Source organism: Oncorhynchus nerka, linkage group LG9a (assembly GCF_034236695.1).
Source record: "Oncorhynchus nerka isolate Pitt River linkage group LG9a, Oner_Uvic_2.0, whole genome shotgun sequence".
In the NCBI taxonomy this organism is placed as follows: Eukaryota; Metazoa; Chordata; class Actinopteri; order Salmoniformes; family Salmonidae; genus Oncorhynchus; species Oncorhynchus nerka.
The window spans coordinates 33,669,769-33,691,515 of NC_088404.1; the positions used below are offsets into that span (position 1 = coordinate 33,669,769).

Below are 21,747 nucleotides of genomic sequence, written 5' to 3' on the forward strand. Positions count from 1 at the left end.
CTGCATCACAAATAAAGGTCTTGGATGCTGCTTCTCTCCCACAACTCTGTTACTATGCCTAACAGGCTCGTGTGAGCAGTTCCCGGGAAAACGCATCGCTAGCCGGATCTTTCTCAAAGTAAAAAAAAAAAAAACTTCATCCTCTTTGATTAACAACAAATCAATACAGAAAGTACATGAGGTAACACAAGTACATATAGACTACATACAATGGACAATCGAGCTAGGGGGTACAATATCACATTACAATTACACAAGAACCTTAAGAGACATACATACACTTACAACAACAGCTTTTTTGTTAGTAAAGTATTTAACTGTCTTAAAATACAGTTCAATTTCTTTTGTAGGGTAAGAAAATGTTGTTTTGTTTGTAAATTTACATTTGTGTACATGAAATTTGGCCAAAAGAAAAATGAAATTAATGACATAATGTTTCAGCTTATCTCTATTGTATGTAAAGAATCCAAGCAGTACATCTCTCCACAATAGTGTACAATCTTCATAAATGTGTTCAATTATAAAGCTACTGATGTCTTGCCACAGTTTTCTTACATGAATACAATGCCAAAAAAGAAGCAGCACTGTTTCTGGGTGGTCATTACAAAAGGAGCCATTTGAGTTGATGTTTTCCTTAAACTTCTTCATTTAGTGGTTGGCAGGATAATATTTATGAATCATTTTAAAGGAAACTTCCTTAAACAATGTCAGCCCTAACAATTCTCGTCTGGAGTCTGCCAGTAGATGCATCTAACGACCGCTTGGAGGAGATATTCTCTGAGATTGGACCTGTGAAGCACTGTTTTGTTGTCAAGGAAAAATGTGAAATGTCCTGATTTGTAATAGTATTAAAGAATATGTGTGAAAAGACAACTCGGACACATGGTCCCTACAGGTGAAGACAAATTTTGGGGGTTTGGGTACGTCACCTACTCCATGTAGGAGGATGCACAGCCCGTGGTTAGAGAGGTGAAAGACTATGATGGACAGAAGATCAACGTGTCGGTGGCCAAGAAGAAACTAAACGACAAGAAAAAGGGAACAACGGGTATAAAAAACTTATGTGGAGGCTTAGCTGTTACTTAGCTAGATGCCTACCTTCCATTTCTCATGGTGAAGTTAGAGGATCAAACATGTGTGGTCTTGTCTTCTACACAGCTACAGCACCAAAAGAACCAGTTTCACAAAAATGCCATAAATCTCAAGGAGCTTTAAAGAAAAACCGAAAGGAAAGCCAGACTAATCATCAGGAATGTCAGTTTCAAGGTTTGACACACAGACACACTAGTGATGCGCGGGACAGCTTTTCACCTGCCCTCAATTGCTAACAACCCATCCACAACTGCCTGACACTGTGATAAAGTTAAAATCTGAGGCCTGCACCCAGGGTTGGATTTAGGCATAGGCGACATGGGCAGCCGCCCAAGGCAGCATGGGGTGCATGCACAAAAAAATATTCTGGTGACATTTGCGCAATCAATTTTCTATCGCTCATTTGCACATCACTTCAATGATATCATGTCACAGTGTGGGACTGTAGGTCAATTGACTGTAGGAGTGGGCGCCCTGATTCTAGTTTGTGAGCTAGGCAGGCTCCTGCCTGGGAAGGATGGGGCATTTATTCAGAAGATGGGGCATTTATTCTCTCTAGATGCTGAAAGAAAGAGATCATATTTCCTCACTCCTGATCCAGAGTAAAAAGATTACATTTGGTGTATAATTTTACTGCAAGAAATGCTTAATTCTGAGGGAGTTAATATTATTTTAGACATTGTGAGAGGTTGAATTTGTATAGTTCTTCGCAATCATTGCACAATCTTCTTTTTACCACTTAATTTAATCTTTCCCAATCATTAGTATACTGTTCTGGCCCTCCCTCAATTAATTTTCAACTCTCCATTTAGCAGCTTTTCTCTTATTGAATGAAACGCTGACCTTGTTGCCTCAGTGGATCATCATTAACTTTTTCTGCCCAAGTTCCCCAAAGCGTTTCGCAATTGGTGTCTATTTGGTGCACGCTACAGTTAGGCCATGAAGTTTAGGCTTAGGCTACGTACCAACAGCAGATAAAAAATCATGAAAGAAAAACCTAAATGTAGCTCATAGATATGATTGCACAATAATTATACTAAGTGTACAAACCATTAGGAACACCTGCTCTTTCCATGACACAGATTTGACCAGGTGAAAGCTGTGGTCCCTTATTGATGTCAGTTGTCAAACAATTTCAATCACTGTAGATGAAAGGGAGGAGAAAGGTACAAGAAGGATGTTTAAGCCTTGAGACAATTGAGACATGTATGTGTGCCATTCAGAGGGTGAATGGGCAAGACAAAATATTTAAGTGCCTTTGAACGGGGTAGGGTAGTAGGTGCCAACCGCACTGGTTTGAGTGTGTCAAGAACTGCAACGCTGCTGGGTTTTTCACACTCAACAGTTTCACGTGTGTATCAAGAATGGTTCACCACCCAAAGGACATCCAGCCAACTTGCCACAACTGTGGGAAGCATTGGAGTCAACATGGGCCAGCATCACTGTGGAATGCTTTCGAAACCTTGTAGAGTCAATGTCCCAATTAATTGAGGCTGTTCTGAGGGCAAAAGGGGGTGAAACTCAATATTAGGAAGTTGTTCCTATTGTCTTGTTCACTGTGTACATTTATGGATTTTTAATGCATTGTTTTCTCTTTATTCAACCTCCCCGCCTTTCATCCACACAATATTTAATTGCCCTAAACCTGCCCACTCCGCTGATATAACCGCGGGGATTGTGGGTTACGAGTCAACCCTTGCATAACTAACAGACAAACAATCTTTTCCTTTGGAGGCCTTTGATCGAGGATGCTTTGTCTGCAGTTAGTTGTTAATGTTTGTCTTGTGTTCCCACAGTGCTCTGAGGATGCTTTGTCTGCAGTTAGTTGTTAATGTTTGTCTTGTGTTCCCACAGTGCTCTGAGGATGCTTTGTCTGCAGTTAGTTGTTAATGTTTGTCTTGTGTTCTCACAGTGCTCTGAGGATGCTTTGTCTGCAGTTAGTTGTTAATGTTTGTCTTGTGTTCCCACAGTGCTCTGAGGATGATTTGTCTGCAGTTAGTTGTTAATGTTTGTCTTGTGTTCCCACAGTGCTCTGAGGATGATTTGTCTGCAGTTAGTTGTTAATGTTTGTCTTGTGTTCCCACAGTTCTCTGAGGATGCTTTGTCTGCAGTTAGTTGTTAATGTTTGTCTTGTGTTCCCACAGTGTTCTGAGGATGCTTTGTCTGCAGTTAGTTGTTAATGTTTGTCTTGTGTTCCCACAGTGCTCTGAGGATGCTTTGTCTGCAGTTAGTTGTTAATGTTTGTCTTGTGTTCCCACAGTGCTCTGAGGATGATTTGTCTGCAGTTAGTTGTTAATGTTTGTCTTGTGTTCTCACAGTGTTCTGAGGATGCTTTGTCTGCAGTTAGTTGTTAATGTTTGTCTTGTGTTCCCACAGTGCTCTGAGGATGATCTGAAGCAGTCCTTTGCCAAGTTTGGGACAGTTCTGGAGGCTAACATCCCCCTTAAACCAGGTACAGACTTCAACTTGAGAGAATCACCACCCAACCACACTAAGCACTGTTGAGCCTTTGTGGATTTAGTTGCGCAAAGACAACTACAGAGTCAGTAACATGTTTTCATCTGGTGTCTGACTATTCCTCACTCTGTTTACCTTTCCGTGTGTGTTTCATCAGATGGAAAGATGCGGGGCTTTGCGTTTGTCCAGTTTAAGAATGTCTTGGAGGCAGGAAAGCCCTTGAATGCAATAAACCTAAAGGATATCAAAGGTGAGACACCTTAACCTGGTGTGTGTTTAGGAATTGAAAAGGGGAACAACTTCTTAATTAAAAGTTGAATTGACAGAGACAGACATATGTATATGTGAAGACCTATGTTCCTCTAAGAGGTTTGCGCAAAATCTAGAAGGGCTGATCTAAATACTCTTACCATATCGGTTTGTTGTTTCACCCTTCTGTGCCAGGTGCCAAAACATTCTTAATCATTTAAGGACATCTATGGTTATGGCTCAGGGGCCCAGATACAATTTACCGAGGCCTGCTTTACGGTGACCTCTGGCCTGAGAGAGGGTACCTAGAGGCCAAATTCCAATAAAGAATAATCATAAGAAAATAGCATTCTTAACAGTGTGTGAGACCTTTTTCTGCCCTGTGAATATCTGTTACGGATACAGTTATCCTGTGTGTGTGTGTGTGTATCCTGTGTGTGTTTCTTTTCTCTCCTTCTCCCCTCACAGGTGAAAACCATCACTCCCCAATCAGTCAACAATCAATCATCAATCAGAAGACACACCTCCTATTTCCTACCCTATCACAGTTCCTTCCCCATGGTTTAAAAACCCCATCATTTGTTTGCTCTGGAGCAATCTCTAGCTCAATCTCTAGCTCAATCTCTCTGTAAATGTCATGTCTGTAGGTCTCTGTGTTTCACTCTCGCTTTTTGTCTTAACCTCTCTTTTGTTTAAGCACCTCCATAGCACTTTGTCATCACCTGTGAGTATTGTTTTTGGTTATGGTGTTTGTGTTTGTTTGCTGGTGGGAAAAGGGGAAACCAAGACAAGTCGCCCATGGGCATACACTACCCGTAGGTGAACTTTGTTAAATACACTAGTTAGAACTGGGCGGACCACCAACTGTATTTTTGGTTAGTTAGTTAGCTGTTGTTAAAGTAGGCTAGTCTAGCTTAGGGGTGTTTTTGAATACTTATTGTTTATTTTCTTGGGTCCAGCTCAGCCCCTTTTCCTGCTCCCCCCATTACCGTGTGTTTATAAATAAACCTAGAGTTTGACGGTAGATTTCTGTTGTCGTGGTTATTTCGTTCACACTTTTACTTTGTCACCATAATAATTTGCATGAGTTATGTTACGGGTCTCATTACCATCCCTCCTAGACTGTCGGGCCAAAAGGGATTCGTAACATAAGTGGAGCCTCGTCCGGGATCTGTCATAACTGACACCCATGCCGCTCATGTAGATTGTTGTAGTGGTATAGTTCAGTGTTGAGCGTCATAGCTGAAGTAGCATTAGTGTTTGCTATTTTCTTTGGCACTTGTGAAGTAGTGTAACATGACTACTTTTGATTTGAGATCCTTTTTGGATAACCCTTCGTGGGAGGTTTTTGACAAATGTCGTAGAGTTGATTTAATGACCTTGGCTGACCATTATTCAGTATCGATTCCGCAGAGTTTAGTTAAGGCGGAGGTTAAACGGCTAGTATTAAATGTATTGTTGGAAGAGCAGGTGCTTGTGTTACCGCTGCCTGAGTCTACTACCCCTGTAGCGGATGTTGCTGCTCCTGTAAGCCCATTGGTGTCTGATAATGAGGGCGAGGCTAAAACACCAGCCACATTGTCCCGTTTTGATCCACTCTCCCCACTGTCAAATGGTGATGCCAGGAGGGATGTCCGTTTAGCACAGTTCCAACTGGAGGTGGAAGAGAGCCCAAATTAGGCGAGAGACTCTCCAGTTGGAGATATGTAAAATAGAGGCAGAAAAAGAACGAGAACAACGGCATTTGGAGATGTGTAAAATTGAGGCAGACAGAGAACAAAGGCAGTTGGAGTTCAAAATGTGCCAGATGGAACTGGAGGCAGAGACAGCGAGGCTAGCCTCCGGTCCTACTGTGCCTGTTTGTGAGCCGTCCTCACCTGCTGTGTCCTCAAACACGTTTGACATTAGTAGGCAGATTGCCTTAGTACCTTTGTTCAGAGAGTCAGAGGTTGACTCCTATTTTTGTGTATTTGAGCGTATAGCCGTAGCATTGAAATGGCCTGAAGAGGTATGGTGCCTATTACTTCAGTGTAAATTAACTGGTAAAGCCCAAGAGGTTTTGTCAGCACTACCTCTGGAGGACAGTTTGAATTATGAAGTGGTCAAAGCTACTGTTCTTCGTGCCTATGAGCTTGTGCCTGAGGCATACCGACAGAGATTTAGGTCTCATAGAAAGTCTTCTAGTAAGACTTATGTGGAATTTGCTAGAGACAAGGGAAATCTGTTTGATAAATGGCATGCTGCTAGTAAGGTAACTGATTTCAACTCTCTCCGGGAGTTAATCTTGTTGGAAGAGTTTAAAAATTGCTTACCCGAACGCATTGTAGTTTACCTAAACGAACAGAAAGTATCCTCCCTGGCAGAAGCGTCTGTGTTGGCAGACGAGTTTGTGTTGACGCACAAGAGTGTGTTTTCGGCTCAAACTGAGAGTAGAGCCACTGAGTTTCCTACCTTTAGCCCTAGTCGGCCAGCAGTAGTATATCAAGCACGCCAGAAGAATGAGCGTCCCTGTTTCTATTGTCATAAAGTAGGACATATGATTAATGATTGCTTCCTGCTTAAACGCAAACAAGGGATGCCTCTTCGTGCCAAGCCACCATCAGGTGTTGCTCTAATTCGTACGGTTGTGAGGTCTGCAACAAAACAGGTGCCTCAGGGTAACTGTAGTTTGAAAGTCTCAGTCCCCGACCGCAGTTATGAACCATTCATTTTCGAGGGGTTTGTGTCCCTAACGAATGACGAAGCATCTCAGCGACCGGTTAAAATCCTTAGAGATACTGGTGCGGCGCAGTCGTTTATATTGTCTGATGTGTTGCCCTTATCTGACGATACATACTGTGGTTCCAGTGTGTTAGTGCAGGGTATTGAAATGGGTTTTGTCCCAGTGCCATTGCACTTTGTGAAAGTACACTCTGAGTTAATCAGTGGAATATTCAGAGTGGGGGTACGTCCTATGTTGCCAGTGAAAGGTGTGACCTTTATAATGGGTAACGATATTGCCGGAGGAAAGGTAGTACCCGTATTGGAAGTATTGGATAAAAGTGACCACTCTCTCTCGAATGAGCTGGCACAGAGTTATCCACATGTGTTCCCGCTTGTGCTGTCACTCGTGCTCAGGCACTACAAGAGGGTGACGTGATAGATTTGTCGAACACTGTTCTGTTCAAAGAGGTTGATCAAGAAGATGGATTGTGTGATACCTCTGAGAAGCTGATCACCTCTGACAAACAGCCCAGGAAAGAATCAAAGAACGTTGAACTTATTGCTGATGCAATACAGTTACCAGTCACTCGTGAGCAGCTGATTGCTAACCAAAAGGTTGACAACAAGCTTGCTAAATGTTTTTCTAGTGTTGTCTCATTGGAAGATGTGAAGAAGAAGAACGTGGCTTACTTCATTGATGGTAATCTCCTCATGCGTAAATGGAAATCCCATGTTGACGCGGATGGAGATTGGAATGCTGTTTACCAAATAGTGATTCCTACAGCCTTTCGACAAAATGTGTTATCCCTTGCTCATGATCACCAGTGGTCTGGTCATTTAGGAATCACAAAAACTTATGATCGGATCCTTCGACATTTCTTTTGGCCGGGTTTAAAACAAGATGTGGCTCAGTTCTGTCGGACATGCCACACATGTCAGATAACAGGAAAACCAAATCAGGTTATTCCTCCCGCTCCTCTTTGTCCCATACCTGTCATAGGTGAACCATTCGAGCATGTGGTGGTTGATTGTGTCGGACCGTTACCGAAGACAAAATCGGGTAACCAGTTTTGTTAAGATAATGTGTATGGCTACAAGATACCCCGAGGCCATTCCTCTGAGAAGGATTACAGCCCCGGTAGTGAGTAAAGCCTTAATAAAATTCTTCACGACATTCGGGTTACCTAGGATGGTACAAAGCGATCAAGGTACCAATTTCCTATCCAAGCTCTTCAGGCAGGTGTTAAAATCCTTGTCAATTACGCACCGTGTGTCAAGCGCCTATCACCCAGAGTCTCAGGGTGCACTTGAAAGATGGCATCAGACACTGAAGTCTATGCTACGTAAATATTGTTTGGAATCTGAGAAAGATTGGGATGAGGGAGTTCCTCTAGTTTTGTTTGCTGCTCGTGAAACTGTGCAGGAGTCCCTAGGTTTCAGCCCGGCTGAACTGGTGTTTGGTCACACAGTGAGAGGACCAATGAAAGTCCTTAAAGAACAGTTCTTGTCCCAAGAGTTGTGTACCAGAGATGAGAATGTGTTGGACTACGTTAGTCGCTTTCGTGAGCGCCTACACCAAGCTTGTGCTCTCGCAAAGGAAGCTCTGTCTTCCTCACAGAGGAGCATGAAAAGACACTATGATAAAGAGGCTGTTTCTCGTCCACTACAGCCAGGTGACCAAGTACTGGTGTTATTACCTGTTCCAGGATCTTCACTGTCAGCTCGTTTCTCGGGTCCTTATTTAATTGAAAAGAAAATAAGTGAAACTGACTATGTGCTTCAAACTCCTGATAGACAACGCCAATCTCGTGTGTGTCACATTAACATGTTGAAAGCTTACCACACCCGACCCATCACACAGTTAGAGAGTTCAAAAACAGAGGAAGGTACTGCTGTCTCCTCTGCTACTACTGCTATGATAGTGGACTGTCATATTGATGATGTTGATGGCTTGGAGTTGCGCAATACTCAGCAGCAGTGTGTTAGATTGCCCAACTCAGAAATGCTGCTGTCTATCCAATCCGGTCTGGTTCATTAACGGATGGACAGGCCAATGATATTGTGAGGCTACTACACAGTTTTCCATGTCTCTTTAATGACGTTCCTACTCGCACAAATGTGTTGGAACATGACATTATTGTTGGAAATGCTACACCTATTAAGCAACACCCATATCGTATCAACGCTTCCAAGAGGAAGATAATGAGGGATGAGGTGAAATATTTGTTGGAGAATGACCTGGCTAAGCCAAGTTCAAGCCCTTGGAGTTCTCCTTGCATTTTGGTTCCTAAACCTGATGGTACGTCCAGGTTATGTACGGATTATCGAAAGGTAAATTCTGTCACAATGCCAGATTCGTTCCCGTTACCCCGACTGGACGACTGTATCGACACTATTGGTGCTGCTAAGTATGTAACTAAGTTAGACCTCTTAAAAGGTTACTGGCAGGTTCCGTTAACTTCACGTGCTTCTGAGATTTCTGCCTTTGTGACCCCAGACAACTTCCTACAGTACTCAGTCATGGCTTTTGGGATGCGAAATGCACCAGCCACTTTCCAACGACTGGTTAACTCCGTATTAGCTGGCGTTCCTAATTGTAGTGCATACCTTGATGACCTAGTGATTTATTCGTCTGAGTGGTCAGATCATGTTGACTCGCTAAGGGTAGTATGTGAACGGTTGGCAGCTGCTTCTCTAACCCTGAACTTGGCAAAGTGTGAGTTTGGGAAGGCTACTGTTACCTATCTCGGTAAAGAGGTTGGCCATGGACAGGTGCGCCCTGTTGATGCCAAGGTCTTGGCTATAACTGCATTCCCTGCACCTACCACCAGACGAGAGCTACGCCGCTTTTTAGGGATGGTTGGCTACTACCGTAGCTTCTGTAAAAATTTCTCTGCTGTAGTTGCTCCATTGACCGATTTGCTTAGTCCAGCTAGATCATTTGTGTGGTCCCCTGATTGTAAGAGAGCTTTTGAATCAGCGAAAGCACTCTTATGTAGTACACCTGTACTTGCTGCTCCAGATTTTGAACAACCGTTCAAACTTGAGGTAGATGCTAGTGCCAGAGGTGCTGGTGCTGTTCTACTGCAGCAGGACAAGAGTGGAGTGGATCATCCCGTTTGTTATTTCTCACGTAAATTTAATAAATGTCAAACAAACTATGCGACAATAGAACAAGAAGCTCTTGCTTTGTTGTTGGCTCTGCAATACTTTGAAGTATATATTGGTTCCAGTGCCCTACCCGTGATTGTATATACTGACCATAACCCCTTAGTTTTTCTCCACCGAATGTACAACCAGAACCAGCGCCTTATGCGTTGGGCGCTGATTGTACAAAATTATAATTTGGAGATCCGCCACAAAAAGGGTTCTGATAATGTGTTGGCAGATGCTTTGTCTCGTGTGTAATGATTGTTGTATGTTTTGGCAAGGTTGACTTTGTTATTGTTGTGAGTATTCATTGTAATACTGTGGTCGCAATCCTTAGGGTTGCTTCTTTAAGGGTGGGAGTGTTACGGATACAGTTATCCTGTGTGTGTGTGTGTATCCTGTGTGTGTTTCTTTTCTCCCCTCACAGGTGAAAACCATCACTCCCCAATCAGTCAACAATCAATCATCAATCAGAAGACACACCTCCTATTTCCTACCCTATCACAGTTCCTTCCCCATGGTTTAAAAACCCCATCATTTGTTTGCTCTGGAGCAATCTCTAGCAATCTCTAGCTCAATCTCTCTGTAAATGCCATGTCTGTAGGTCTCTGTGTTTCACTCTCGCTTTTTTCTTAACCTCTCTTTTGTTTAAGCACCTCCATAGCACTGTCATCACCTGTGAGTATTGTTTTTGGTTATGGTGTTTGTGTTTGTTTGCTGGTGGGAAAAGGGGAAACCAAGACAAGTCGCCCATGGGCATACACTACCCGTAGGTGAACTTTGTTAAATACACTAGTTAGAACTGGGCGGACCACCAACTGTATTTTTAGTTAGTTAGCTGTTGTTAAAGTAGGCTAGTCTAGCTTAGGGGTGTTTTTGAATACTTATTGTTTCTTTTCTTGGGTCCAGCTCAGCCCCTTTTCCTACTCCCCCCATTACCGTGTGTTTATAAATAAACCTAGAGTTTGACGGTAGATTTCTGTTGTCGTGGTTATTTCGTTCACACTTTTACTTTGTCACCATAATAATTTGCATGAGTTATGTTACGGGTCTCATTACCATCCCCCCTAGACTGTCGGGCCAAAAGGGATTCGTAACAATATCTCTGATAAAAATGAGGCACATCTCAATAGTCTACTGTGGCTTCATCTGCTGCAATCAAGTCATTCTCTCCTCTGTCCTTTACAGGAAGGCAGGTAGCTATTGATTGAGCTGTGGCTAAAGACACGTTTGTCGCTACTCAGCCAGGAGCTAAGAAAGTGGAAAAGGTCACAGCAGAGAAACCGGCACCTGAAAGTGACTGAAGAGGAGGAAGAAGTAGAAAAGAACAAGTTTGAGCTTTTACTGTTTTAAAAAAATCTCTATTTCTACATGTCCTCAGTTTGAGATGGGCTGTAAAGAGGTAGACCTTGATCTGATGTAATTAAGAAATAAGGCATGAGAACCTAGGGATTATCGTGTAATTAACTGCCGACTATGGGCTGTTCGAAGACCCAACACAGCTCGGGGGGTCAGGGGAAATAGCCCATAGGAGGGTGTTATTCACTGTCATTCATTTTTTAGAAAATGGTTACCAACATATATTTTTAAAGATGAATTACTTTAATTTCGTCCTTCCACCAGACGATATAGTCCGGGCAAAAGCCAGTTGTTAGTTCTGAGATTCTGAAGTAGCTAGCCAAACAAGCTTTGTCTATGTAATGAATTTCCTCCTCTTCTTCCGAAGAGGAGAGGCGAAACGGATCAGAGGACCAATATGCGGCGTGGTAAGTGTCCATGGTTCTTTTTTAATACGTTAAGATACACATGAACAACTGACTACAACAAACAAGAAATGTGAAACTCAAAACAGTCCTATCTGGTGCAAACACAGAGACAGAAATAATCACCCACAAACACACAGTGAAACCCAGGCTACCTAAGTATGATTCTCAATCAGAGACAACTAATGACACCTGCCTCTGATTGAGAACCATACTAGGCCGAAACATAGAAATACTCAAATCATAGAAAAACAAAACATAGACTGCCCACCCAACTCACGCCCTGACCATACTAACTAATACAAAACACAGGAAATAAAGGTCAGAACGTGACAGTCTATTCCAAACATTCTAAGCAAAAAAGGTTGGCATGCAGGCTTGCTACTTCTTTGCTAGCTAGCCAACTAAAGCTAACACACAATCAAATCAAGCAGCTGAAATGACAACAGACATTTGTTTTATGTTTGTTTCTATTGCCAGTTCTTTTGATATATCCATTAAAATGATCCTGATAAATGTATTCGTCTGGCTCAGAGATTGTCAGTCATGTTTATTCTCTCCTATGGAAGGGTGGAGATTGCCAAAAATAACTAATGTTTTTGCACATGTCGGAAAAGCAAGCAGCAAGATTTAGACAAACCCCAACTGTTGCAAACCAAATGCTAACCTAGTAGAATGAGTTAATAATGTGTCAACTTTTTTCCAGGGGAGATTAAGTTTATAGATTTCCTGGCTGGGCTGTAGGACAGTGAATCTGCATTGATAATTCAAATTGAACTGTTAACAGGCAGTTAACCAATCAGGATCCAAACAACCCATTTTATGTCTAAATTGGTCTTCTTTGGCCAGTCTTTGGTTCTGAGGACTGGAGTATTGCAGCCAGGATATTGTTGAAGTGTTGTGTTTAATAGTTCTTCTTTCTACAGAGTTAGCTCCAAGTCAGCTCAGCATCCAGACACCCCATCAGAGGAGGAGGGTGTTGAGGAGAATGACGATGCAGAGTCTCAGGAGGCAGATGACGATGACAAAAGTGATCTTGGGTCTGATGAAGACGACGAGGAAAATGATGACAGTGAGGATTCTGGTATGAAACGGTTGTCTTTTCTCTTGATGAAATATCAGTGTGTATGTTCCAGGTTGCCCTCTGTTTGAACCCCTCCAACACTCTGGCTCTCTCTTGCTCACTCTGGCTGTGGCTCTGGCTCTGGCTCTCTCTGTCTCTGGCTCTCTCTGGCTCACTCTGGCTGTGGCTCTGGCTCTCTCTGTCTCTGGCTCTCTCTGGCTCACTCTGGCTGTGGCTCTGGCTCTGGCTCTCTCTGTCTCTGGCTCTCTCTGGCTCACTCTGGCTGTGGCTCTGGCTCTCTCTGTCTCTGGCTCTCTCTGGCTCACTCTGGCTCTGGCTCTCTCTGTCTCTGGCTCTCTCTGGCTCTGGCTCTGGCTCACTCTGGCTCTGGCTCTGGCTCTCTCTGTCTCTGGCTCTCTCTGGCTCACTCTGGCTCTCTCTGGCTCACTCTGGCTGTGGCTCTGTCTCTGGCTCTCTCTGGCTCACTCTGGCTCTCTCTGGCTCACTCTGGCTGTGGCTCTGGCTCTCTCTGGCTCTCTCTGGCTCACTCTGGCTGTGGCTCTGGCTCTCTGTCTCTGGCTCACTCTGGCTCTCTCCGTCTCACTCTGGCTCTCTCTGGCTCTGGCTCTCTGGCTCTGGCTCTCTCTGGCTCTGGCTCTCTCTGGCTCTGGCTCTCTCTGGCTCTGGCTCTCTCTGGCTCTGGCTCTCTCTGGCTCTGGCTCTCTCTGGCTCTGGCTCTCTCTGGCTTTGACTCTCTCTGGCTTTGACTCTCTCTGGCTTTGACTCTCTCTGGCTTTGACTCTCTCTGGCTTTGACTCTCTCTGGCTCTGGCGCTCACTCTGGCTCTGGCGCTCACTCTGGCTCTGGCTCTCACTCTCTCTGGCTCTGGCGCTGGCTCTCTCTGGCTCTCTTTGGCTCACTTTAGCTGACTCTCTCTGGCTCTGGCTCACTCTGGCTCTGGCTCTCTCTCTGGCTCTGGCTCTCGCTCTCGCTCTCTCTCTGACTCTGGCTCTGGCTCTCTCTGGCTCTGGATCTCTCTGGCTCTCGCTCTCTCTGGCTCTCTCTGGCGCTGGCTCTGGCTCTCGCTCTCTCTGTCGATCATGCAGCCAAGAGAAAGCCCCTCCCATCAGACGTCAATGAGGGCAAAACCGTCTTTATCAGGAACCTGTCGTTTGATATGGAGGAGGAGGGCTTGGAGGAGGTGTTACTGCAGTATGGAGAACTGAAGTACATCAAGATCTGCCTACACCTAGACACTGAACACTCTAAAGGTATAGTCCTGGCTCCAACACAACCTCATTCTCTTTCTAGCTCTGTCCCCTGCCCAAACTTAAACAATGGCCTGAAGTGATGCCAGTCAGATAATAGATGTCTACATGTTAACATTGAATCATGACTGTGTTGGTTGGTAATGGTTGTTGACTGTGCTCTGTTGTCTGGTCAGGTATTACCTTTGTTCAAGTTCATGTCTAAAGAAACAGCCGAGAAATGCATTGCTGCCGCAGAGGACGAGTCAGAGGTGAGACAGAATAGGATAAATTACTCATATTTTCTTCAGGTACATCTCTTCTGATGAGCTCTGAGTTGCTGTAATGTATGTTTGGGGGTAACATGTTTGTCTGTCTTAGAGCGGGGGTATCCGTGTGGATGGTAGGAAGCTGAACATCGTAGCGGCGATAAGCAGAGAGGATGCCGTCAAACTGAAGGACAAGAAGGTCAAAACGCATACAGGGACCAGGAACCTCTACCTGGCTAGAGAGGGATGCAAGTTACACCACCTTCTCCTCCCTTTTCTTCTCCCCTACCCTCCATCTCATACCTCTTTCTTTCAGTGATACGGGCAGGAACTAAGGCAGCTGAGGGTGTTCCAGCAGCAGACATGACCAAGAGGACCAGAGTAAGTACTTCCTGTTTTTTAACCAATCAGAGCATCATAGCGTTGTCTTACAATCACAACACAGTGTGTTGGTAACTTGGGTCTTGTGTCCTCAGTGTGCGTTTTTTTGAGGAAGGCTAACACTCTCCTTCTGTGTTAGTTTGAGGACCTGAAGAGGACCAAGCTACGGGACATGAATGTGTTTGTATCCAAGACCTGCTTGTGTGTCCACAACCTGCCCAAGTCTGTAGACAGCAAACAATTAGGACAACTAGGACTCTCAACTAGGACTCTGTCTGAAAGCTGCAGGAGCTGGCAAGGGGGTCCTCATTACCGAGGTAAGACACTACTAGCACATTTCCATAGCTGTTTCCATCCCAGTCAAATCTGTCAATAGGTCCTCATCTCTCTGGGTCAGTGGTTCCCAAACTTTCTATAGTCCCGTACCTTTTCAAACCTTCAACCTCCAGCTGGGTACCCCCTCTAGCACCAGGGTCAGCGCACTCTCAAATGTTGTTTTTTTGCCATCATTGTAAGCCTGCCACACACACACACACACACACACACACAATACGATACATTTATTAAACATAAGAATGAGTGTGTTTTTGTCACAACCCAGCTCTTGGGAAGTGACAAGAGCTCTTATAAGACCAGGTCACAAATAATAATATAATAATAATCAATACTTTTGCTCTTAACCATCTTACATATAAAACCTTATTTGTTAATAACACATTGTGAATAACTCACCACATGTTACAAGGGTGTGCATCCTTTCAAGCACATAACTCTGCAATATTGGATTGTATTGGAGAGTCTGTCTTAAATAATTTTCCACACACAGTCTGTGCCTGTATTTAGTTTTCATGCTAGTGAGGGCCGAGAATCCAATTTCACATAGGTACGTGGTTGCAAAAGGGCATCATTGTCTAAACAGTGAGATTTGCCAAGGCAGGATACTCTGAGCGCAGCCCAATCCAGAAATCTGGCAGTGGCTTCTGATTAAATTACATTTTCAAGCAGAACCGCTTGTTGCAATGTCGATGAGGCTCTCTTCAGGGATGCAAACTCGTCACCTTTCAAAATTCGCTGTTTTGAATCCAAAATAGGTGACCTATGTGATTTGTGTAGATCTGATGAGAAAAGTTTTGGAGGGAGGGGGGGGCTTTAGATCAGACTACTGGCTGTAAGCGAATGAGTGATGCTCGTTTGGAACAATACAGGCTTGTATCCAAGAAGTTTGGTAGGGAGGGGGGGCTTTGGATCAGACTACTGGCTGTAGTGAGTTTGGAACAATACTGGCTTGTATCCAAGAAGTTTGGTAGGGAGGGGGCTTTGGATCAGACTACTGGCTGTGCTAACGAGTGATGCTTGTTTGGAACAATACTGGCTTGTATCCAAGAAGTTTGGTAGGGAGGGGGGGCTTTGGATCAGACTACTGGCTGTAAGCGAACGAGTGATGCTTGTTTGGAACAATACTGGCTTGTATCCAAGAAGTTTGGTAGGGAGGGGGGGCTTTGGATCAGACTACTGGCTGTAAGCGAACGAGTGATGCTTGTTTGGAACAATACTGGCTTGTATCCAAGAAGTTTGGTAGGGAGGGGGGGCTTTAGATCAGACTACTGGCTGTAAGCGAACGAGTGATGCTCGTTTGGAACAATACTGGCTTGTATCCAAGAAGTTTGGTAGGGAGGGGGCTTTGGATCAGACTACTGGCTGTTTGGAACAAAGCAAGAAGTTTGGTAGGGAGTGATGCTCGTTTGGAACAATACTGGCTTGTATCCAAGAAGTTTGTGTGAGTGAGGGGGGATTATTACATTTTTTTACTTGGTGAATGTTATTTTTGCACCCATGTAGCCTTGTGCACAGATCAATGTCTACTATAGTGGCCTCTATAATAGAGCAAAAATAGAATGCCTGTTTGTTTCATTCTATTTCTACTTTAGAAGTTTTTTCCCCAAGTGGAATATTTAGATGTGTGTGGTCACAAGCGTTCTATTATAAAGGCTGTCATGGCTAACTGCAATATTAGTGTATTGTTTTTTTCTCAAGACTTGAGTGTCATTTGCAGTAAAGTCTAGGCAACATTAACCACTTTTTATTTTACACCCACAGACGGATCATGTAGATCATATTCTTTGTTGTTTAATTAGTTAAAACGTGCATTTCCCCCAAGCAGGGATTTTTAGCATGTTTCAGTGCAACAAAAAATGGTCACCTTTTTGGGCCCTCACCAGTTTGCATCCCTGTCTCTTGTTCAGATATCGGTAAGTGGACTGGAGGCAGGGCATGAAAGGGATAACGAATCCAGTTGTTTGTGTCATCTGTTTCAGGAAAGTACCTGCATAATTTCGCACCCAACTCACTCAGGTGCTTCGCTATATCACATTTGACATTGTCCGTAAGCTTCAGTTCATTTGCACACAAAAATCATACAATGATGGAAAGACTGGGGCTGTCCTTGTTAATGCAGACAGGGAAGTGCTCCAACTTCTTAATCATAGCCTCAATTTTGTCCCGCACATTGAATATAGTTGGGGAGAGTCCCTGTAATCCTAGATTCTGATCATTCAGGCGAGAAAAAACATCACCCAGATACGCCAGTCGTGTGAAAAACTCGTCATAGTGCAAGTGGTCAGACAAATGAAAATTATGGTTAGTAAAGAAAACTTTAAGCTCATCTCTCAATTTTTTAAAAAGTGTCAATACTTTGCCCCTTGATAACCAGCGTACTTCTGTATGTTGTAAAATCATAGTGCAGAAAATACACGAGAGTTCAGGGGCCTTGCTTTAACAAAGTTAACTATTTTCACTGTAGTGTTCAAAATGTCATTCAAGCTGTCAGGCATTCCCTTGACAGCAAGAGCCTCTCGGTGAATGCTGCAGTGTACTCAAGTGGCATCGGGAGCAACTGCTTGCATGCGAGTTACCACTCCACTATGTCTCCCTGTCATGGCTTTTGTGCCATCAGTACAGATACCAACATGAGCAGAAGCAACATTTGGCTACATATGGACCATTAGTGGAATTCCCACGAGAGGGTAACGGTTAATGTGATTTTTATTTGGCATACCCCAATGGCATTGCAACTCAGTTTTGGAATACTTGGGGTGAACTATTAGTGACCACCAGGGGGCACTACAGTGCCTTCAGAAAGTATTCACACCCCTTAACTTTTTGTTCTAATGGTTTCTTCTTCCTCCTCTTCTTCAGTCACTTTCAGGTGCCACATTTTTTTGTTTTACAGCCTGAGTTCAAAATGTATTAAATTGACCCACCCATCATGTCAGTGTAATTATGTTTTTAGAAATGTTTACAAATTAATTAAAAATTAAAAGCTGAAAAGTCTTGCCAATAAGTATTCAACCCCTTTGTTATGGCCAGCCTAAATAAGTGCAGGAGTAAACATGTGCTTAACAAGTCACATAATAAGTTGCATGGCCTCACTGTGATGATTTTTGAATGTCTACCGCATCTCTGTATCCCACATATATAAAATGATCTGTAAGGTCCCTCAGTAGAGCAGTGAATTTCAAACAGATTGAACCAGGAAGATCAGGGAGATTTTCCAATGCCTCACAGAGAAGGGCACCTATTGGTAGATGGATAAAACAATTAGGCCAATGGTGACTTAAAATAGAGTTTAATGCCTGTGATAGGAGAAAACTGAGGATGTATCAACAACATTGTAGTTACTCCACAATGCTAACCTAATCGACAGAGTGAAAAGAAGGAACACTGTACAGAACAAAAATATTCAAAAACATGCAGCCTGTTTACAACAAGGTACTAAAGTAATAGTGCATAGCAATACACTTTTTTGTCCTGAATAGAAAGGGTTATGTTTGGGGGAAAATCCAATCCAATACATTACTGAGTACCATTTTCCATATTTTCAAGCATAGTGGTGGCTGAATCATGTTATGGGTATGATTTGTAATCGTTAAGGACTGGGGAGTTTTTCAGGATAAAAAATAAACGGAATGGAGCTAAGCACAGGCAAAATCCTAGAGGAAAACCTGATTCAGTCTGCTTTCCACTAGACACTGGCAGATTAATTCACCTTTCAACAGGACAAAAACCTAAAACATCTACACTGGCGTTGTTTACCAAAAAGACAGTGAATGTTTCTGAGTGGCCGAGTTACAGTTTTGACTTAAACCTGCTTAAAAATCTATGGATGTCTAGCAATGCTCAACAACTAATTTGACAGAATTTTAAAAAATAATAATGGGAAAAAATGGCACAATCCAGGTGTGGAAAGCTCTCCAAGACTTACCCAGAAAGACTCACAACTGTAATCGCTGTCAAAGGTGATTCTAACATGTACCAACTCAGGGGGTTGAATACTTATCTAATTACTGGGTTTTTCTGTTTTTTTTATATACAAATGTTAGACTTTTTCTTCCTCTTTGACATTTCAGTATTTTGTGTAGATTTTTGATGGAAAAATGACATGAAATCCATTTTAATCCCACTTTGTAACAAGAAAATGTGGAAAAAGTAAAGGGGTGTGAATATTTTCTGAAGGCACTGTATTGTCCTATAAAGCTGCCCTGTCCATGTTGAATGGCCTTTAATTTATCTCTTTACAACCTCTTTCCGCAATTGTCTCTTTGTTTACCATTTGCTTCTCTCCCCCTTTCTTTTCCTCACCATCTCTATCTGTATGCCCCCTCTCTCTCTCACTATCTTTCTCTCTCCAGTGCAGGGTGATGTATGATAAGAAACCAGAGTGGGGTCAGGTGTTAGGCCGGTCGCTAGGTTACGGCTTTGTTCAGCTCCAAGATCATGAACACGCTCTGAAGACACTATGACACCTCAACAATAACCCTGACATCTACGGAAACACCAAGGTGTGTTTGTGTGGCGCTGTGTCTTTGTTGATCTATCTGTGTGTATGTATGCATGTCCTCAACCTTGTACTCGACAGAGTGCAGCTGTGTTTGAGAGGGTGAATGGCAGGTTATGTTTCAGGATGTTGTTTTTGGCTCTCAGTAGCTGATGTCAGTAATTGCAATCATTTTATCTCTGAACAATATTGCGTCTGGACTCAAACATCCTAGTCATCAATGTTTATTGTTCCTGAGGAATGTAAAGAGAATGTTGAATTGCACGTACACACGTTTGGTTTGGCAACCTACAGCATCTGATCAATATTGACGGTCTTCCTAAATGATGAGAATGTGTTATTGACAAGACTATTCACAGGTTGTTGTTTTTTTCCTTGAGTGATTTACGTTGTCTGTCTACAGAGACCCATTGTTGAGTTCTCTCTTGAAGATGGAAGGAAGCTGAAGATGAAAGAAATGCGACAACAACAAGTCAAGGTGTGTCTTCTCTGCTGTTTATGTTGGTGTGTGATGATGGTTAAGATTAAGAGTAACACATTTTCCTGTCTCCATGGTTTCCAGGAGCGTTTTAAGGGGAGTGGCCCTATGGGAAGAGGGAAGATGCAGCCACAGTCAGGAGGCAGGCTTGGACCTCAGAAGGGTGTGTCTAAACCCCAGAGTAACATGGTAACCAAGGAGTGGTCAGCGACGACCCAAACACAGTCGGCACCATCCCGTCAGGGCAGAAAGGATGGAGGTATGACGCTCTACATTTCTGCCCTAACCCTGAATATAACACACACACAGCTCATACATTCTGGTGGAACTGCAAATGTTTGTCATTTTTAACATTTCCCTCGTTTTCTGTGTTCTTTTTGCTTTTTGGTTGTCACTGATATTTCCTTCCATTTCTTTCTCTCTCGTCTAGTACCTCCCCGCCAGCCACAGGCCAAGGCTCAGACCCAGCAACAGGCCCAGAAGCAGACCCAGAAACAGGCCCAGAAGCAGGGCTGGCAGTACTCAGGCTTCCAGACCACCTCAGTTCTAGAACACGTAGAACTGGAGGATGGAAAGAAACGAAGGAAGGTTCTATCCCTGCCCTCCCACCGTGGCCCAAAGATAAGGTAACACACACACACACACACACACACACACTGTACCTATGACATTGTAACCCATACTACATGGTATAATTTTGGTCCTGCAGGGTGCGTGATAAGGGAAAGCCTGCTCAGCCTAAGAAGCCCAGGATCGGTTCCAGCAGGAAAGAGCGACAGGGAGGAACGTCACTGGAGAAACCTACACAGGTATGCACACAAATACACACAGACATTACCCATGTCTGCATGTCGTGGCCCCAGGATCATGTAGTACATTCAGCTGTCTTCATTGGGTTTCCAGAGCACCTTAGGGGCCAAGAGGCGGGTTAGGAGCCGAGAGGATGACCGCTTTGACAATCTGGTTGAACAATACAAGAGGAAACTGATGGGCGGCAACAAGACTGCAACCATCGAGAAGAACAAGTGGTTCAACAGTTAAGTGTGTGAGATGCCATTTTTTGGCATAATCAAAGAAACCTTTCCTTATGTTGGTTTCGACATCATTTACATTTTGAAACAAAGATTTATGATGGTTGAAATGTTGGTGTAACATTCACCCATGAACTGTGTAGAATGGAGTCCTGCAAATTACTGTCCGTGTATGTCTGTGTCCTCACGTTATACACAACTTGTGGTGTGCCATCACAGTGGTAAAAGGTGGGGTGTCCGAGTAGTCACTTCCTGAATTAACTCTGACAGAGGTTTGAAGCAGTGTTAAAAAAACAATGTGTGGGTTTGTTTAGTACAACAAACATGTTCAGAACAGATGCTGATGTTTTACTCAACTTTGCTTTATGTTCATGTAAACTATTGGTGAATAATAATGTAAAGAATATCAGAGATTTGAGAAATGTAAATGACTGACATTTTTATTTAAGAACTTGCAAAGACGGAGACAGTTTTAGTTTCTCTATATTTCATATGTTAAGTGGTCATCTGTGATATAAGAAAATGTTAATGTATCGATACATTTTGGAAACACCCACACAATGTTCATGTGTAAAGTTTGATATACATGTACCTCTCCCAGCCACCCATTTCTGGACATGTTGATGTACTCTGTGTAAAGGTATTGGTGTGTTCAATAAATGTTCATCTTTGATCAAGGTAATGTTTTACCTCAGACCAGTTTCTAGAGTTTGGGAAATGTTGGATTGTAGAAACATGTCACACCCACAATGTTGATAGCATATTTGGTAATGTTTGCTGACCCTGTTCTTCTTACCCACGCACTGGCCTAGTCAAGGGGAAATTCCCACCCACGTTAAGCGCCTGTAAATGGAAGGTAATTCCTTTTTTTATGTACTTTTCTCTGTATTCTTTAACTTAAAGGAAAACAACACCTAAAAAATATATTTTGCTATTTGTTTCAATAGGCCATTGTTGACATAGACCCAAAATGTTTTGATTGTCAGCAATCAAGTTTAAGATGCACTATATATACAAAAGTATGTGGACA

At 43.2% G+C, this 21,747-nt stretch overlaps 1 pseudogene; it reads left to right on the top strand.

Moving 5' to 3' along the window:
• The first annotated feature begins 119 nt into the window (after nucleotides 1-119).
• On the top strand, nucleotides 120-21,310 carry LOC115134869 (RNA-binding protein 28-like; annotated as a pseudogene).
• Nucleotides 21,311-21,747: the final 437 nt, after the last annotated feature.